The sequence below is a fragment of the Schistocerca gregaria genome, chromosome 2, assembly GCF_023897955.1.
Source record: "Schistocerca gregaria isolate iqSchGreg1 chromosome 2, iqSchGreg1.2, whole genome shotgun sequence".
NCBI classification, from domain to species: Eukaryota; Metazoa; Arthropoda; class Insecta; order Orthoptera; family Acrididae; genus Schistocerca; species Schistocerca gregaria.
The window spans coordinates 587,338,011-587,359,723 of NC_064921.1; the positions used below are offsets into that span (position 1 = coordinate 587,338,011).

General features: G+C 37.9%; 1 long non-coding RNA gene across 2 annotated transcripts in view; it reads right to left on the minus strand.

Moving 5' to 3' along the window:
- Nucleotides 1-1,981: 1,981 nt before the first annotated feature.
- The window catches only part of LOC126334091 (uncharacterized), a 32,812-nt gene continuing 13,080 nt past the window's right edge, over nucleotides 1,982-21,713 (minus strand). Inside the window, exons 2-3 of one of the 2 annotated variants that reach the window (XR_007564557.1) lie at nucleotides 21,470-21,639; nucleotides 1,982-2,543 (exon numbers count right to left, since the gene is read on the minus strand). This is a non-coding gene — a long non-coding RNA (uncharacterized LOC126334091). Of the gene's footprint in view, nucleotides 2,544-3,898; nucleotides 3,966-21,469; nucleotides 21,640-21,713 lie in introns of those variants that run through there. The other variant, XR_007564558.1, reaches the window with a different exon arrangement.

The following is a 21,713-nucleotide window of genomic DNA, read 5'->3' on the forward strand; positions in this document are numbered from 1 at the left end:
CCTAACACCACCAGGCAACACCAACCAAACGGTGGCTAAATTTTGTAAAGACATTACGGCTCATTATAACTAGGCTTCAATTGTCTGTCTATCAGGTGACACAGGAGAGAGATGGTTATGATTTCTGTTTCATCAACACTGAGGAATATAACCACCCCTTTTCTCTGTAGGAAGTGGATTCTGCATTGTCTGGAGCTCATGAGACTGCACTTAGTCATGATATGACAACATATACTATGCTACAGTCCACAAGTGGGTGATTTTGGGAACATTGCCTTATCTTCGTATAGTCCCAGAAATATTCTTGAGGTACAGAGTCAAGTATTTCCTGCCTTAACATTTTAAGCATTAGTCATTGTGATGAACCATATTATTTCCCTTTCAGTGTTCCTTACTTGTGTATTTCTCCATCTTCTGTCTGTCATTCGGACTCACAAAAATGACTTGTCAGTTGTAAACAATGATCAAGTAGCTGGAGGAATGGACTAACTACACAGGTTTAGAATTCTCTTCTGTTTGTGTCCTTTGTAATCACCCTCATTCTCATTTTAATTTACTCATTTTTAGAGCTGTGAGATGCCTGTCTCAATTTTAAAGAAAATTTAAATTTTTGAGTCTTGTCTCTGATGAAAGATTATGATAGCTGCACTACCTCAGAGACTGAAATTAATATTCCTCAAGGCTTTAAATTTCTTACAATACACTGATTGTAGCTCCTGAGGGAGACTGCTCCAACTGTATGAAGCCTTTGTTTAGTCTTAACTGGAATATAAATGTCAGATTTGTGGATCATCAAAGCCTTCATGCCTTAAAATGTTGGATGCAGTGTAACATGTGGAAATTAGGGTTATGGATGGGGGGGGGGGGGCTTTTGAAATTAGTGCTATTGATGGGGGCTTACCATGCAATCCTAACTCCTATCTTGTACGCAGAGGGTGGTGAGCTGCACGTTGGTACCTATTTTTGGTATGCCAAACATATAGGGTCTCATCTCTTTCAACATTGTTTTGGCATATACTCCATTGCCTGATTGTGACTGGAACATTTACTCAACATTTGTCGATGGCCAACAACGCCATTAGGATTAGGGCTGCATGTCAGGGAGTCGTTTATCTTGCACATTGGTAGAATAATTAAGATCCAAAGCCTGGGGTCAAGTAGGGGCTCCCTTGGCTAATAAGTGGGCCCAGGTTAATTTTAGAATTCATGAGATGCATGAAGGCATATTTAAAAATAAATTTCATGGTTTCACCACACAGATTTTATTAGTGTTCAGACTAAAGGACCCCAGAAGCCCTGTTCCTTGATAGTTGCCTCAGGATGTGGTTTTCTATCTACAATGCAGTATTTGTTGCTACCCCAAGGGTAATGGAAGAGATGAACCAACAATTTCATAATGAATTCCTCGTCAGCTCCAATTCGCCAAGTGCCCTTCTTTCCATTAAAGTGTACGGCAATGGTACTTCCCATTGTACCGCACATTAGAGCTTTTTCCCATTCCATTCACATTTGGTGTGTGGAATGAATGATAACTTAAATCTCTCTCTCTCTCTGTCTGTCTGTCTGTCTGTCTGTCTGTCTGTGTGTGTGTGTGTGTGTGTGTGTGTGTGTGTGTGTGTGTGATCTGATAACTGGATTCATATTTTGTTGCTACAGAAGGTATAACACGTTGTCTTGGATGAAGAGTCATGAACAGAAGTAGCAGTAACTTCAGACTTCCCCCATGGAAGTGTATTGTGACCATTGGTAATAGTGTTATTGACCCAGCAGATAGTGTTAATTGTAACTTCAGACCTTTTGCAGGTGATGCAGTTGGTTACCAATCAAAAAATCTGCAAAAATAACCAGCAAGATATTTATAAGGTTTCAAAGTGATAAACAGATTGATAATCTGCTTTAAATGTTCACAAATTAAAATGTTGTGCTTCACAAAATGAAACAAAAGCAGTTTACTCTGTTTAGAAGTTTAATGAGTCACAACTGGAACCAGACAACTCTTACAAATACCTGTATGTCAGAAATTGTAGGGACCTTCTGTTCTTTGCAGGAAGCAGATGAGACATCGGTCTTTTGAGAGGTTTGATGTGTGACCTGCTGCAAAATTCCTCTCCTGTATCAACTTCTTCATCTCAAAGTGGCACTTAACACCAATTGTCCTCAATGATTTGTTGGATGTCTTAACACAGGTCCCACCATCTTATACCTTCTTGCTGTCAGTGTTTGCCACATGTTCCTCTCCTCACCAGTTCTCCAGGCAACCTTCTCATGTTTTAATCTTATCACTCCATCTAATATCTTTCTATAGCACCCTACCTCAAACACCAGTTTTCCCACAGCCCATGATTCATTTCCATATAACACTGCACTCCACACATACTCACTCAGAACTGATACTAGCAGACTTCCTTTGGCCAGAAATGATTACCTTAGACTAGTCTACCTTTATGTTTTATACTTTCTCCTTATTTCATCTGCTACGTGTTATTTTGCTTTCAAGGTGTCAGAATTCCTTCACACTATCTACTTCATGGCCTTCAGCTTTGCTGTAAAGTTTATCAATAATATCAAATAATAATAACAACAACAATAACCATATAATAATAACAGTAATAATAATATTATAATAATAACAATAACAGTAATAATAATAATAAAACTATGGAAACTCCACGTAGGAATATCAACAACATAGGAAAAGACAGATTGCTGCTTACTGTAAAGAAGACATGTCAAGTTGCAGACAGGCACAATTAAAAGACACATACATAAATCTTTCAGCCACAGTCTACATCAGTAAAAGAGAGACACATACCATTCACAAACACAAGCAAGCACACCTCACACACACATGACTGCCAACTCCCGGACCAGATGCTGGAGTTGGCGGTCATGTGTGCATGAGGTGTGCTTGCTCATGTGTGTGAATGGTGTGTGTCTCTTTTACTGATGAAGGCTGTGGCTGAAAGCTTTATGTGAGTGTCTTTTAATTACTCCTATCTCCAACTTGACATGTCTTCTTTACGGTAGGTAGGAATCTACTTCCCTATGTTGTTAATGATAACAATAATATTTTTGTGTGGCTCACTGGCTTGGTGCGAGTCTCTCAGCTGGATGGTGCTAATGTCACTTGTTTGTCCCTAACTTACACCAGTTATTCAACTGGGGAAAGGGGATCTATAGTGCAACATGGAATCAGAAACACATGTCATTTCTATGTGACTCTTCACAACATTGAGAGGTGAAGGCTAGATTAAAGGACAGACTGAAAAACCAAAAGTCTGACCAGGATTCGATCCCACAACTCTTCATTTCCAGTCAAGCACATTATCATGAGACCACACCTAATTTGGTTGTACATCACACATCAAAAAAGCAATACCTCAACTTTCAGGCCTTGAGATCAAGTGGACGCTCTGACTATCAAAGCAAAGTTAATAGATCCAAAGATCAGAGTAGAAGAATAACATGATGTGTTACTATCAGAGCAGAAAATGGTAGGCATGGTGAATCTACAAAAAATTTCAGTGGCCATCCACATGGATATGCTTAGATTGCTGAAACACACACATGCTAGTGGAGGAAATGAGAACTGTGTGGTAGTAGGTCTAGATGTAGGTATAGTTGCTGTTAGCCGGCAAATGCCAAGTTCTTCTGAGACACCCGGTAACCACAGCAGCAATTAAAGTTGAAAGTTTTTATGGAAGGACTTCAGCGCAAAAAACTTCATTGTCATAACATTGCAGTTTGCTTCTTCTTTACACATTAACAATAGTTGCTATTAACATACTTAATGGGATGACATGCGTAGCTTACTTTTTGAAGTCTTCTTGAACATATGTAGTGAATGAGAATAGTGATGCCATCAGCAAATCTTATCATTGATATCCTTTTGCATTGAACCTTAATCCCATTCTTGAACCATCCTTTTATTTCCACCAATGTTTCTTCAAAGTTTAGATTGAAGACTAGAGGAAAAGAATAAATCTGTTTTATAATCTGAGAACTTTTTTCCTGCTCTTCAATTCTTATTTTTTGCTGCTACAATAAGTTCTTGTACACTGTATATTACCCATCTTTCCCTATATCTTACACCTATTTTCCAGAGAATTTCAAACATCTTTCACCATTTTTCCTGACTGCTTTTTCTGTGCAGTTGCCTTCCTTGTACCTCTATTTATCTGTCCAACTTCTGTGATTGGCCTTTTTTAGAGACGTCCATTTCCATTCAACTGAGCTGCCAATTATGGCATTCCTTATCATAGTATCTACAGCCGTAGAACATCTATTATTCCTCAGATTTTCACTATTCCATTTCCTTCCACATTGATTCTTTCAAACAATTCTCTTACACTTCAGTCTACTCTTCATCTTTATCAGATTGTGATCAGAGTCTGTATCTGCTCCTTGTTACACCTTACAACCAAATATACAATTTTGAAAACTAAGTCTGACCATCATGTAACCCAACAATGGAAAATCCAGGATGAAATGAAACAATATTATGAAAGAAAAGTTGCTACTCGCCATATAGAGGAGATGCTGAGTCACAGATAGGCACAACAAAAAGACTGTCGCAAATAAGGTTTCGGCCAGCAAGGCCTTCGTCGAAAGTAGATGATACACACACGTAAGACAACACACACACACACACACACACACACACACACACACACACACACACACACACACACACACCGGAAGCCATGATGCAAACCAGTAGGTTTGTTTGACGCAAGGGAGAGCATTATGGAGATGTGAAAAAACCTGAATTGGCAGACACATGAAGATAGTCGCCAACTATCCCACAAAAGTTGAGATAAAGATTGAAGATCCAGTATTATATTTGAGGAATCTAGGAATATACTAGAACCTCTACCTATTGCTACACTAGAGACTGTGAAGATAAGATTAGCACAATTAAAACAGACACACAGATATTTAAGCAATCATTCATTCCACACACCATGTGTGAATGGAATGGGAAGAAACTCTAACGTGTGGTACAATGGGAAGTACCATTTGCCGAGCACTTCACGTTGGCTCGCAGAGTGTACATAGATGCAGAGCAGATTGGAAAAACAAGAATCCTTGGTGCCAGCGTCCGTGAGGTCATTTCCCCAGGTCTGCATGTGTGCTGGTACACAGCAGAAATGAATGTAATAACATTATCAAAGGAAAGATACTTCTCATCATATGGCAGAGATGCTGAGTTGCAGATAGGCACAACAAAAAGACTGTCACAAAAAAGCTTTTGGCCATCAAGGCCACACACTACATTCATAGTGTCCCACCCCAACACACTCATTACTCGTGGAAGACATTCTTACCAAGTCCCGTAAGAGTTCGGGGAAGAAGGTCATGGCCAGTGTTGCCAGAACTATGTACTTATATGGGTATGGTGTCTGTCCTATTGGAAATGTCCAAAAGAACAGACACTATATCCATATAAGTATGTAGTTTTGGCAACACCGGCCACGATCTTCTTCTTCTGTGTGGATGCATACATATTTCCCGAACTCTTACGGGACTTGGTAAGAATGTCTTCCACGAGCAATGAGTGTGTTGGGGTGGGACACTACGAATGTAGTGTGTGGACATACAAGGTGAGAATGTGGGTCTTGTGGGAGGCATGTGCGAGACAGTCCCTGCAGTTGTGCTATCCTCTGTGCCCTTGGTGGCTCAGATGGATATTGTGTCTGCCATGTAAGCAGGAGATCCCGGGTTTGAGTCCTGGTCGGGCACACATTTTCACCCATCCCTGTTGATACATATCAATGCCCGTTAGCAGCTAAAGGTATTAATATTATTCTAATTTCGTTCTGTACGGCTGCAGGTTATCAATGGTGTCTGTTCTTTCGGACATGTCTGAAAGAACAAACACCATATCCATATGAGAATTTTTTGGGTTTTGTTTGAGATATTTTGATAAGATATTCCTATAGGTGTTATAAAAATATTCAGGCATTGCCATTTTGATATTACCCCTTATTAAGTTCCCCTGTGAGCAATCACTACGAGGACGTTCAATGACTGGAAGAGAGGAGCAATAAGTTGTACTCAGTGAAGTCTAAAATGAAATTATGACTTACTTCCATTCAACACCATCACAACCAAGAGAAGTAGTTCTTGCATGACTAAGAGTGGGACAATGTCCCCTGAAATATAGTTTTCTCCTACTGTGGAAGAACCCAGCAGTGTGTGGAATTTGCAGAACACTGTTTTTAATACATCATATGTTAATTTGGTGTGTTTTATTTCTCATTTGAGTGTTGGACTGTATCTTTCACAGAACGTGCCCATTATTTTATACGATACTGAGATGATCATGGTATAGGATTCAAAGTTCAGCTTGTTGTGTGGCCTCCTTCCCTAAATATTGCGAGCGAGTTTAGTGGGTTGCAGAGTGGCTAGGGGGTCATCAGGCCACCATAATCTGGCTCCTACTAACTTTTTTTGTTCTAGTATTTTATGGGTGTTAATGACAATTATTCACCACTATTTTTACTTGTGTTCCTCTTGTTTTTATGAACTTATTTACTTTAAGCCCTGTCGCGTTTGTTTTTTTGTAACTGTTTTAAAGCTTACTGCAGTTTTAATTGATTTTAATCATATTCATCTCCATTTACTTTATGTCAGAGTGCTGACCACTTAGCAGTTCACTGCCCATCATTCTCAGTTTCCAGACTTTCTGTTACTACTACTACTACTACTACTACTACTAATACTACTGCTGCTGCTGCTACAACAGAGAAGGATTTAGCACCGATATCTGATACACAAAAACAAAATTTAATTCTTCCTGAACCAGGATGAATAGTTGTCACCAAGATTTTGGGAAAGAATTGATTTAACATACAACTGATGCTCTTGTTCATCCCTAGATTTTCACAGATAACTCATCACCCAAAATTAATAGCCTGACCCCAACACAGGAACAAGAGTCCAGACTATAATTGAAACAGAAACTGAGCCACTAGGAATCACTTCACCTCTTTTGGGGAAACCTACTTTGCCCGGTGTCAGGTGGAGACAAACTCAAAAGGTAGGGGTCTATTAATCATTGGCAGTTCAAACGTGTGGCGAATGGTGGTACTGCTTAGGAAAATGGTGCAAGGGACACTAGGTGCGCTCAGTGTGTATGCCTGGGTGCCTCGTTCAACATGTTGAAGAGGCTATTCTGGCAGCCATTGAGGGAACAGGATGCAACCAACTGCGGATTGTCGCATATGTTGGAACAAATGATTCCTGTTGTTGGGCTCTGCGGTCTTTCTTGGGTCATTCCAATGACTGGTAGAGAAGATTGAGAAGACCATCCTTGCATGCAAAGTTTCAACAAAACTCACAATTTGCTGCATTGTTCCCAGAACTGATCATGGCCCTCTTGTTCTGAGCTGAGTGGAAGAACTGAACCAGAGACTTTGTAGGTTTTGTGACAAGCTAGGCTGCAACTTCCTGGACCTGCACCTTAGAGTTGAGACCTGTAGGGTCCCCCTAAATAGGTCAGATGAGCACTATGTATCAGAGACTGCCACTCAGGTAGCATACAGGAGATTTTTAGATTATATGACTCTGCATCCAATCCAAATAATGATAGTTGTAGGAAAGCCAGAAGTATTAGACGAAGATCAAAAGAAATGCTTCCCACAGGTGAGGGTATTAAAATCCTAATGGTACATTACTGAAGCATTTGCAATAATAGAGTTTGAAGTGCTGATGAAAAGCAGTAAAGTTTACATAATACAATGGAAATTTGTACTGAAATGCAGTAGGATCTGCAACAAATTGACACATGGTGTAGGGAATGGCTATTGAATCTCAATGTAGACAAGTGTAATGCTTTATCATTTAGCTACAATATAGCAGGTCAGCAACTAGAAGCAGTTAACTCCATAAATTATCTGGGAGTAGGCATTAGGAGTTATTTAAAATGGAATGACCGTATAAAATTAATCGTCGGTAAAGCAGATGCCAGACTGAGATTCATTGGAAGAATCCTAAGGAAATGCAGCCCGAAAAAAAGGAAGTAGGTTACAGTACACTTGTTCGCCCACTGCTTGAGTACTGCCCACCGATGTGGGATCTGTACCAGATGGGGTTGATAGAACAGACAGAGAAGATCCACTGGAGAGCAGCATGCTTTGTTACAGGCTCCTGTAGTAATCACAAAAGCATTACGGAGATGATAGATAAACTCCAGTGGAACACGCTGCAAGAGAGACGCTCAGTAGCTCGGTATGGGCTTTTGTTGAAGTTTCGAGAATGTGCCTTCACCAAGGAGTCAAGCAGTATATTTGCTACCTCCTATGTATATCTTGCAAAGAGACCATGAGGATAAAATCAAAGAGATTAGAGCCCACACAGAGTCATACCAACAATCTTTCTTTCCACGAACAATACGAGACTGGAAAAGAAGGGGGAACCGATACAGGTACTCAAGGTACCCTCCGCCACACACACAGTCAGGTGGTTTGCAGAGTATGGATGTAGATGTAGATGTAGATACTAGATACAGAAAGCTGGTTGAAGCCTGAAATTGATAGCAGTGAGATTTTTGGGGAAAATGTAAGTGTTTATTGAAATGACAGACAAATGGGAAATGGAGGTGGTGTATTTGTTGCAGTAGACAAGAAACTAAAATTCACCAAGGTCGAAATTGAAGCTGCATGTGAAATTGTTTAGACAAGACTCAGTATCAGGGGTGAGCATAAAATGGTAATTGGATCCTTATTGCCCACCTGATTCATCTCCTGATGTAAACAAGAACTTTAGAGAAAACCACAGTTCACTTGTTCGTAAGTTCCCCAATCATACAGTAATAATCAGTGGAGGTTTTAATCATCCAACAATTAATCAGGAAAATTACAGTTTTGTTAATGGCAGATGTGATAAGACATCTTGTGCAACATTACTAAATGCCATCTCTGAAAACTACCTGAAACAGATAGTTAGGAACCCCACTTATGATGGAAATACATTGGATTTAATGGCAACAAACAGACCTGACCTCTTTGAGGAAACTGGTATCAGTGACTATGACATGATTGGGGCAACAATGATTACCAAAGTAGAGTGGACAACTAAAATAAGCAGAAAGTATATATGTTCAATAAACTATATAAAAAATCATTAGAGTCATATCTCAGTGAGGAATTTTAAATTTTCAGCACAGGGCAGGAACATGTAGAGGAACTCTGGTTCAAGTGTAAAAGAATGGTTGACCATACACTCGATAGATATGTACCCAGTAGAACAGTTCATAATGGGAGGGAACCTCCCTGGTACATAGTCATTGTAAAGAAACTTCTAAAGAAACACAGATTACTGTATAATAGGTGTGAAACAAAGTGGATCACTATAGGTAGAGAGAAGCTGAATGAAAAGAGTTTGACTGTCAAGAGAGCAGGGTTTGATGCCTTCAGCGACTACCGTAGCAGAATATAATGTCGTTTGTGGCACCAAAGTTAGTGTCCAGTCCCTAGCGAATGAGACAGGAACTGAGGGTAGCAATGCAAAAGCTGAAATGCTTAACTCCTTTTTCAAATGTTTCTTTACAAAGGAATATCCAGGAGAATTGCCCAAATTTAAACCTCATACCCTGAAAAGATGAATGAAGTGAGTATTAGTGTCAGTGCTGTTGGTAAACAGTGAAATAATTCAAAATGAGCAAAGCTCCAGACCCTGATAGAATCCCTGACAGATTCTATACTGAATTTGCAGCTGACTTAGCCTCTCATCTAACTATCTCTCAAACAAGAAACTTTGTCCAATTCATGGAAAAAGGCACAGGTCACACATGTTTACAAGAAGGATGGTAATGCTGAGTCGCAATAGGCACAGCTAAAAGATTCACACAATTATAGCTTTCGGTCATTAAAGCCTTTGTCAGCAATAGACACACACACACACAAATGCAACTTGCACACATGTCTGCAGTCTCAGATAACTGAAACCACACTCCAGCCAATATGGATTTCAAAAACATCAACCACTTGAAACCTAACTTGCATTTTTCTCTTGAGTGTGGTTTCAGTTACCTGATATTGCAGACGTGTGCAAGTTGTGTGTGTGTGTGTGTGTGTGTGTGTGTGTGTGTGTGTGTGTGTGTGTCTATTGCTGACAAAGGCCTTAATGGCCGAAAACTACAATTGCGTGAATCTTTTTGTTGTGCCTATTGCGACTCAGCATCTCCGCTATATGCTGAGTAGCAACTTTCCTTCTCTAATATTGTTACATTCCATCCTGGATTTTCCATTGCTTGAAGGGTGGTAGAAGTGATCCACAAGACTACCATCCAATATCCTTCACATTGATTTGTTGTAGAATCTTAGAACATATTCTGAGCTCAAACATAATGAGGTACCTTGAAAATAATAACTTCAACACCAACCAGTATGGATTTCAAAAAACTCAGTTACATGAAACCCATCTTGCACTTTTCTCACATGACATCCTGAAAGCTTTGGATCAAGACAACAAGGTGGATGCAGTGTTTCTTGATTTCCCAAAAGCATTTGACTCAGTACCACACCTACACTTATCAAAAGAATGATCACGTATGGTATTTAGTGAAATTTGCGACTGGATTGAGGACTTTTTGCTAGGGAGGACACAGCATGTTATCTTTGATGGAGAGTCATCATCAGACGTAGAAGCAGCTTCGGGTGTGCTGTTCATATTGTTTATCAATGACCTTGCACAGACAATATTAACAGCAAAATCAGACTTTTTGCAGATGGTGCAGTTATCTATGAAGTACTATCTGAGAGAAACTGCATAAATGTTAAGTCAGAGCTTGGTAAAATTTCATCTTGCTTTAAATTTTCAGTAATGCAAAATTTTGCATTTCACAAAACACAAAAATGTGGTATCCTCTGACTATAATATCAATGTGTCACTGCTAAATTTGGCAAATCATACAAATACCTGGGTATAGCACTTTGTGGGGATATAAAATGGAATGATCACATAGGTTCAGTCATGGGCAGAGCAAGTGGTAGACTTTGGTTTATTGGTAGAATACTGGGGAAATGCAATCAGTCTAGTTCTGAAAGGTTCGCAGGAGGGCTTCTGTAAAGTTTGGAAGGTAGGAGATGAGGTACTGGCAGAAGTAAAGCTGAGGGGATGGGGCGTGAGTCGTGCTTGGGTAGCTCAGGCGGTAGAGCACTTGCCCGCGAAAGGCAAAGGTCCCGAGTTCGAGTCTCGGCCCGGCACAAAGTTTTAATCTGCCAGGAAGTTTCATATCAGTGCACACTTCACTGCAGAGTGAAAATCTCATTCTGGAAACATCCCCCAGGCTGTGGCTCAGCCATGTCTCCACGATATCCTTTCTTTCAGAAGTGCTAGTTCTGCAAGGTTCACAGGAGATTTTCTGTAAAGTTTGGAATGTAGGAGACAAGGTACTGGCAGAAGTAAAGCTGTGAGGATGGAGAGTGAGCCGTGCTTGGGTACCTCAGATGGTAGAGCACTTGCCCGCGAAAGGCAATGGTCCCAAGTTTGAGTCTCGGTCCGGCACACAGTTTCAGTCTACAAAAGAGATTCCTTTCAAGTCACTCATGTGACCAGTTACAGAATATTGCTCAGGTGTATGAGACCCGTACCAGATAGGACTAATAGGGGCTATTGAATATGTACAGAGAAGGGCAGCACGGATGGTGTCAGGTGTGTTTAATCCATGGGAGTGTCACAGACATACTGAAGGGACCAAACTTGCAGACTCCTGAAGAAAGACAAAAACTATTCCGAAAAAGTCTAGTAGCAAAGTTTCGAGAGCTGGCTTTAAATGATTACTCTACGGATGAACTAAAACCCTTAAGTATCGTGCACATAGGGATCATGAGGATAGGATTAGAATAATTACTGCATGCACATATGCATTCAAACAATCATTCTTCCAGTGCTCCCTATGTAGTAGAAGTAGAAGTTTACTGTCTCATAACATACCATTTCAAGCCATTGGCTTAAAAGTACAGAAGACTCGTCAAAACACAAAAACTGATTTACAATTTTCCTTATAATACCAGTAATATAATATACAGTACTGAATAATTACTTAATTAAGCAAGGCCAACAGGAACGGGAAACAACTCTTGGATTTCTGTGCCAGTATGGGCTTAGTAATCACAAACTCCTTTTTTAAACATAAGAACATTCACCGGTATACTTAGAAAGGCAGGGGAACCAGATCTGTCATTGACTATATAATAACAGATCAGGAATTAAGGAAGGCTGTGAGGGACACACGTGTATTCAGGGGATTCTTTGATGACACTGATCATTATTTAATCTGCAAATTGGGATTGTGAGGCCGAAAGTGAAGGAGGTCAGGTCCATATGTAGGAGGATAAGAGTGGAGAAACTTCAGGATAAGGAAATCAGGCACAAGTACGTAACAGCGATCTCAGAAAGGTACCAGTTAGTTGAGTGCAGTCAATTACAGTCATTGGAAAAGGAGTGGACAAGGTACAGGTACACAGTACTAGAAGTGGCTAAAGAATGTCTTGGGACAGTAGTGTGTAAAAGTAGGATGAAGCAAACAGCTTGGTGGAATGACACAGTCAAGGCAGCCTGTAAAAGGAAAAAGAAGGCGTATCAAAAGTGGCTACATACTAGAACTCAGCTAGACAGAGAAAGTTATGTTGAAGAAAGAAACAAAGCCAAACAGATAATTGCAGCATCCAAGAAGAAATCTTGGGAAGACTTTGGAAACAGGTTGGAGACTATGGGTCAAGCTGCTGGAAAACCATTCTGGAGTGTAATTAGCAGTCATCAAAAGGAAGGTAAGAAGGAAATGACAAGTATTTTGGACAGGTCAGGAAAACTGCTGGTGAATCCTGTGGATGCCTTGGACAGATGGAGGAAATATTTTGAAGAGTTGCTCAATGTAGGTGAAAATACGAACAGTAATGTTTCAGATTTCGAGGTAGAACGGGATAGGAATGATGATGGAAATGGGATCACATTTGAGGAAGTGGAGAAAATGGTCAGTCGATTGCAGTGCAATGAAGCAGCTGGGGTGGATGAAATTAAGTCGGAACTCATCAAATACAGTGGAATATCAGGTCTTAAATGGCTACACAGGATAATTGAAATGGCCTGGGAGTCGGGACAGGTTCCATCAGACTGGACAAAAGCAGTAATCTCACCAATTTTTAAACATGGAGACAGAAAAGATTGTAACAACTTCAGAGGTATCTCTTTAATCAGCGTTGTGGGTAAAATCTTCTCAGGTATTGTTGAAAGGAAAGTGCGAGTATTAGTTGAGGACCAATTGGATGAAAATCAGTGTGGGTTTAGGCCTCTTAGAGGTTGTCAGGACCAGATCTTTAGCTTACGGGAAAGAATGGAGAAGTGTTATGAGTGGAACAGGGAATTGTATTTATGCTTTATAGGTCTAGAAAAGGCATATGACCGAGTTCCTAGGAGGAAGTTATTGTCTGTTCTACGAGATTATGGACTAGGAGGCAAACTTTTGCAAGCAATTAAAGGTCTTTACATGGATAGTCAGGCAGCAGTTAGAGTTGACGGTAAATTGAGTTCATGGTTCATAGTAGTTTCAGGGTAAGACAAGGCTGCAACCTGTCTCCACTGTTGTTCATATTATTTATGGATCATATGTTGAAAACAATAGACTGGCTGGGCGAGATTAAGATATGTGAACACAAAATAAGCAGTCTTGCATATGCGAATGACTTAGTTGTGATAGCAGATTCGATTGAAAGTTTGCAAAATAATATTTCAGAGCTAGATCAGAAATGTAAGGACTATGGTATGAAGATTAGCATCTCCAAAACGAAAGTAATGTCAGTGGGAAAGAAATATAAATGGATTGAGTGCCAAATAGGAGGAACAAAGTTAGAACAGGTGGACGGTTTCAAGTACTTAGAATGCATATTCTCACAGGATGGCAACATAGTGAAAGAACTGGAAGCAAGGTGTAGCAAAGCTAACGCAGTGAGCGCTCAGCTATGATCCACTCTCTTCTGCAAGAAGCAAGTCAGTACCAAAACTAAGTTATCTGTGCACCGCTCAGTCTTTTGACCAACTTTGATGTATGGGAGCGAAAGCTGGGTAGATTAGGTTACCTTATCAACAAGGTTGAGGTTACGGATATGAAAGTATCTAGGATGATTGCAAGTACTAGTAGATGGGAACAATGGCAGGAGGGTGACCACAACGAGGAAATCAAAGAAAAACTGGGAATGAACTCTATAGATGTAGCAGTCAGGGCGAACAGGCTTAGATGGTGGGGTCATGTTACACGCATGGGAGAAGCAAGGTTACCCAAGAGACTCATGGGTTCAGTAGTAGAGGGTAGGAGGAGTCGGGGCAGACCAAGGAGAAGGTACCTGGATTCGGTTAAGAATGATCTTGAAGTAATAGGTTTAACATCAGAAGAGGCACCAATGTTAGCACTGGATAGGGGATCATGGAGGAATTTGATAAGGGGGCTATGCTCCAGACTGAACACTGAAAGGCATAATCAGTCTTAAATGATGATGATGATGATGATGAGCAATTAATACGTTTTCTTCAAAAGTAACAAACTTTTAAGATTAATAGTCCTAAGTACTTTCTCTCTCCTGCTCAAATTTTCAGGTTGTCATTTATGGATTCTTTTACTGAATAGTAACATTTCTGCACTAGTTTCTCATATAAGGATTTTTTTCAGTGTTTCTAAATTTATGCTGAGCAATTCTCTTCCTTTCACTTTGTTATAAATTTTCATACCCATGTAATGTGGAGTTTGAGCATAGAGTTTTAAATGGTGGGTGGGCACCCTAAAATTATTTTCATTTCTGGTGTTGTAATCATGTTGAAAATGATTTGCTACAAATAAATCAGGGATACTGTCTACAAAGATAATCGGCTCATATATGTATAGTGAGGGAACACTTAGTTTACTCAGATGTTTTAGGAGTGGGCAACATGATTTTCTTCGCCCTACATTGTGCGTATTTCTGATGATGGCTTTCTGAAGTTTTAGTATTCAACACATACGGTCTGAAGTACCCCAAAACATAATTCCATACCTTATTACTGACTCAAAGTAGCTATGATATACTACTTTTCTTATGCCCATACTGGTAGCATTGTACAATATTCTCATTGCATATGCTAGATTATTTAATTTATTGGCTAGGTACTGTATGTGTGATCCCCATGATAGATTTTTATCTAGTTGCATTCCTAGAAATTTCATACAGCTAACTTTCTGCAAATCCTGGTTTTTGTGACTGACCTGAATATCATTTAATTTTGCTTGTTTTCTTTTACATTGCATTAACTGAGTCTTTTCTATGTTTCATTTAAACCTGTTTAAATCAAAATAGGTATCTAAGTTTTCTAAAGTATTTAATACAGTTTGTGGAATTTGTGGCTTTCAGTGATTAAAGATGTGTCATCTGCAAATGAAACTGAGGGACACTCAATATTAAGTGGCAGATCATTTATGTAAAACAAAAATAGAATGGTACCTAAGACGAAACCTTGGGGTAATCCTTGTGAAATGGTTTTCCATTTTGAAGTATAAGTTCCTCTATCTGATTTTATAACCACTCTTTGTCTTCGGTTGGTTGGACAGGATTTAAACCGTTCTAATATTGTGTCCCTAATTCCACACTTTTCAGTTTACAGTGAAGCAAGGAGTGATTCACATTATCAAAGGCCTTTGATAGGTCACAAAAAATTCCTGTGGCATGCAGTGAGTTGTCTAGAGACGAGCTAATTTTATTAACAAAATTATTTATAGCAGATATTGTGGTTTTGCCTTTTTGAAATCCATACCGATTTTTTGGGATTATTTCTAATTTTTCTATGAAATTTTGAATTTGTATGGTGACTATCTTCTCAAATATTTTTGACAGTGATGAAAGAAGAGAGACTGGACAATAGTTTCCCATGTGTTTTTTTGTGCCTTTTTTGAATAGTGGCTTAACTACTGCATACTTCAGTGTTCCTGGAAAATAACCTTCTTGAAGGGACTGGTTAGCTATTGTAGTTAGTGGCTGCACAATTATTTTAGAGACTGTTTTCAACACTTTTGTTGATATCCTATCCCATCCTGCTGATGTTTTACTTTTTAGTGACTATCACATTTTCTATATCTTTTACTGTAGTTTCTGTAAATGTACTGAAAAATTCACCATCACGTTGTACACCATTGAAGAAATTTACTGTGTCTGGATACTCTGCTACATTGACATTAGATTTGTTTACATTTCTAAAGAATTCATTAGCAGTTCCGAAATATGAGCAAGATTTACAACAGTTTTATCCTCTATCTTGATTTTGGAAATGTTGTGGCCTCTACCTGTGGCACCTGTGTCAGCTTTGATCACTGACCATAATGTCTTTCATCTGTTTTCGCTATGCAATATAAATCTATTATTTGCCAGTTCTTTGGCTGCCTTTACAACTTTTTTATAAATATTTTTGTAATCTTTGGTATCAAAATCAGAACTTTTATTATGTTTTAGTTCCCTATATAGTCATCTTTTTTTGCACTCAAGATTTTTATTCCTTCAGTAATCCACTTTACTTTATTTCCTAGTTTTTTATGGTTCGCCCTGATATCTGACCTCATCAGCTCAACAAACATTTTAAAAATCTCTTAGGTACAAAACAGTCTACAACTAAAAATGGAAATGGTCCAAAGACCAATTACGAAGGTGTTTTTATTCATTCTGGGACGAATTCAATGCGAAGCAGCAGTCAGGGAGAAATTGTAAGTGAGATGAGAAACATCATTCTTTCAGCCAAAGCATTGTACACAAACTCAAGACTGGTTTTAAGTGGAATTCTGCACAGAAGGTCAGTAAGCAGTTCTTATATAAGCAATATAAACAGTGCTGTCAGGTAAAAGTGCGACAAACTCGGGACAATATTCGTTGACCCCAACAAATTTTTTAGTGACAACTGCTTAGGAAAGGATGGCGTGCATTTAAACAGACTAGGCTCAATGAATTTCAGTAAAATGGTTACAGACATCTGTAAAATCATCAAGAGCAAGGGAAACTGATACCGTGTGGAGGGGGTGAAAATTGAAAATAAAAAATATCATCCAGGCAGAAATTCCAATATACTAAGGGTAGTAAGTTTTCAGAACTCATGTTTAACTCCAAACCTGATGGTATTTCATCAAAATGTACAATCCCTATCCAACAAAGTAAATGAATTTCAAATTTTGTTGGAAAGTGGCATGGAAAACACCTCTGTATTATGTTTTACTGAACATTGGCTTGACAAAGAGAAACTTCATATGCTATGCATTCCAAATTTTGTATTGGGTAGTTATTTTTGTCGTAAATTGTATAAACATGGTGGTAATTGCATTTCTGTTAAAAATAGCATAAATTTTAAATGTATGCCGTATGTAGAAAAATTATCCATAGAGAAAGATATTGAGGTAAATGGAATTGCAATCACAGACGAAAAAATTGCTGTAATTTGTCTATACAGGCTGCCAACTAGCAATATTAACATTATGTTAAAGAACCTTGAAAATATCTTACACAAGACTACACAAAAAAATAGAAAACACTGACTTTGCAAGTGAGTCTAATCAAAAAACTGCTTTACTGAACCTCTTAGAAACTTTTGATTTAAAGGCTACTATAGAAACGCCAACACACATCACAAAAACCACAGCCACAATCCTTTATCAAATATTTAAAAATGTGCCCTTGAAACATACAACACAAACCCACAATACAAGTTTAGGGGACCACACAGCCCAAGAAATTAGTATAAGATTAGGACAACCACTTAGTTCAACTGAATGTCTAACTACTACATCTAGGAAATATAATGACCGGAATATACATTTCCTTAACTATTTGCGTAAAGAAACTTGGGAAGACATCTATGAATGTGAAAGTACAAATGATAAGTTCAATAAATTCCTAAATAGTTTTACCTATTATTTTGAACTTTGCTTTTCACTCCATAAAAAGACAGTCACAAAAAAGGATCTGAAAATAAAATGGGTCACAACAGGGATACAAATATCTGTGAATAAAAAGAGACTACTTCATGAAATATCTAGACAGCACACCACATCCACAGAATTTGATTCCTATTTTAAGAATTACAAAAAGATTTTAACTAAAGGCATAAAAGAAGCAAAAAAATGGCAAATAGTTCCTTCATAGCAAGTGCACAAAATAAAATGAAAGCCATATGGGAGATTGTAAGGCATGAAACAGGAGTAAAATGGAGAGACTACCATAATATCAAGCTGAATGAAGACATTTCTGTAATATCTGATCCCAGCAGATAGCAAATAATTTTAACTCATGTTTCTCTGAGGCAGCTGAGATTCTGGTGAAGCAAAACTTTCAAAATGCTGTCACTGCAAATCAGATTAAAACTATCCCTAGTAACAAGTCTCTCTTCCTACACCAAACAGATGAACAGGAAATGCTAAATACAATAGGGGACCTAAAATCAAAATTTTCCTCTGGTACTGACAACATACCAGATAATATCATTAAAAAATGTGCACCCTTAGTAGTTAAGCCCATGGTAGACATATGCAATAGTTCACTTTCTCAGGGAATCTTCCCAGAAAGCTAAAAATAGCTAAAGTGAAACCATTGTTCAAAAAGGGGGGAAAAACAGATATAACAAATTATAGGCCAGTCTCTCTGCTATCTGTTTTTTCTAAAATAATTGAAAAAATCTTTTATAAAACACTCTTAGATTTAATTGAAAAACATAAACTTTTCTCAGCTACACAGCATGGTTTCTGAAAATGTAAATCCACTGAGACAGCTATTATCGATTTCTTAAATGAAGCTTTAAATGCATTAGATAAAAAAGAACACATAGCAGCAATATTCTTAGGTCTTTCAAAAGCATTTGACATCATTAACCATGGTCTTTTGCTTATAAAACTAGAAAATGTTGGGGTCCGAGGCCCAGCCTATGAATGGGTAAAGTTATATCTACAAAACAGACACCAAATAGTTGAAGTCTTGTACAAAGAAGGAAAAAATTTAACTCTTTATCAATCAAAAAAACAGTGTGTTAAATACGGTGTGCTGCAGGGTTCCGTACTGGGACCAATCCTGTTCTTGCTGTTTGTAAATGACCTGGAACCATCCAGCCCTAACTATAAGTACATTAAATATGCCGATGATACAATTATACTTATCAAAGGAAAGACCCAAGAAGAGCTCCAAAATGAAATAAAAAACAGCACTACACATGTATCAAAATGGTTCGCAATGAACAACTTAATAATAAACACACATAAAACAAACACTATGAATCTACACACAGTGCAGAATAAACAGCCTTTAACTGCAACCATAGAACTGTTAGGCGAAAGACTTGAAATTGTAAATAGCACCAAATTTTTGGGAGTTTGGATCCAAGATGACCTAAGATGACAGAAACCCGCACAACACCTATGTAGTAAATTAAATACCATTTGTTATAGTATAAAAATTCTTGCTGGATGCACATCTATGCAAGCCATAAAAAAATGTGTACTATGCCCAAGCAGAATGATTACTAAGATATGGTGTAATTTGCTGGAGAAATTCACCACCCAGCAAAAGCTGTTTTATTGCACAAAAAAGAATTATAAGAGCCATGGAAGGCTTAGCCCTCGATCTTCATGCAAACCCTCATTTAAAAAGCTTCATATTCTTCCATTACCATGCCTATATATCCTAGAAACAATAATGTTTATAAGGAAAATCATAGATGAAAATAACAAGATTGCTCCAAAAAACCAAAATATCCATTCATACAACACAAGAAATAATCAAGATTTACATATGCAGTTTTCACATACAACACTAAAACAAAAAGGACCCTTGCAAGCAGGAAAAAACTGTATAACAGACTACCTAAAGAAATTAAGGCAATAACTGGCATGCTTAAATTCAAAACTGCAGTGAGTGACTACTTGCTGCAGAATTGTTACTATAGTGTTGATGAATTTTTATCTACAATGTAAATATGTGAAAAATTTAAATAGTTTATACAATTAAGGCCAAAATAAGAAATGTGTACATTAAATTTATCTGTGTATTATATGTGGTCTATTACATATATGTGTGTGTCTGTATAATCAAGGCCAAAAGTATGAAATGTGTGCATGTAAAATTTATTTGTGAAATGTTATTCCCATATGTTAGAGTTATATTGCTATATACTGAAAACCATACAACAGCTTTTTTCTGTTAAACTTTATTGCAAATTATTTGACTTGTCCTATATCATTATGTACCCCTGTACAGCGTATGATTCACAGGACCAATAAATGTACAATACAATACAATGTGATGTACAGTAAGAGGGAAAGTTTGATTAAAAAAGAGCAGGAATTTTTCCAAGAAAGTAGCAAAATTTTCAAAGCATGAAATACTATTATCTATAGACCACCCCAACTTATTTTATCTATGACAGAATAAGTTTATATTTTCTTTGCTGAACTGGCGTTTGGTGTAGGTTTTTTTCGAGCAAGGTTCTATTGTTTTAGGTAACTCCATAAAAAGAGCACAATCATTAGGAAGTCCTAAGTCTAAACAAAACTTATTTGCCTCATTATAAGTGTAATTGGTTAAAATATTATCTATACAGGTTGCACACACTTCATTAACTCGAGTGAAATTTGCACTGAAGCCCAATATTTGAATCATATCAATGAATTTTGTTGAGTTATTGGCTTCACTGGCTAGATCTATGTTGAAATCAGTGGTTATTTTTACTCTTTTCTTGGTTTATTTTTGAAGTTTTTGCAATAGACACTGGAATTTTGACAAAAAATATTTCGTTATTTCTGCATCGAGAATTATGTACACAGATAAAATTACAATATTGTGCCCTAAGTCTATGCAGCAGCTTTCAAATATACATTCTTCATTAAGGGAATTGAAATCGAGTCTTGCTTTATATTCCATTGATCTTTCCACTAGTATGCATGATCCTCCTTGAGTTACATTACTTCTACAAAAGCTGCTGGCAACGTAAAAATTATCAAGGTTATTTAAGATTTTGATACTATCCTTTGTAAGCCAGTGTTCATTCAAGCATACAATCTTGATATTTGGTATTTCTGACAAAATGATTTGCAATTCATTAAGTTTTGTTTTTCTGCCTTTTGTGTAATTTGAACTTAACCCATTTATGTTCAAATGCATTACAAATGTATTGTTACTTTTTTGAATATTCCTAATGGTGTCTGGTTTGAAACGCTGTTTGTGTATTTTTGTTTCAACTTCGTTATCAATTTTTACACCCCCATCTTTGCATTCTAGTTTCTCTTATTAAGTATGATCTTACATATATCACTATACATATTGCTGAATGTTGCTGATCCTAGCCTGTTCAGATGCAGTCCATCTTGTCCTAGACATTTATCACTAATAAATTTATTTGAATCCACGAAAACTGCTCTAAGTGTGTTGCACTGCTCTCTGATGTGAATGTTTATCCTGTCTCTGTATTTATCACTTACCGATCTTTTGTGCAGGATACTACTAATAATTAACTTTGATGCTGGGTACATGTTTTTCGCCGTCCGTTTTGGACTTCTTGGTTCATTACCATCTCTTCTTCTCTGCTGTTTCACAGCGAGTTCATCCCCATGTGGATGAATACACCTCTGTAGCTTTCATTGCGATGTACCTGTGGGAATGCATTTTGTTTCATTGCCTGCTTGTTCTTGAGGTGACTATTTAATTGATGTATACCTATGTGAA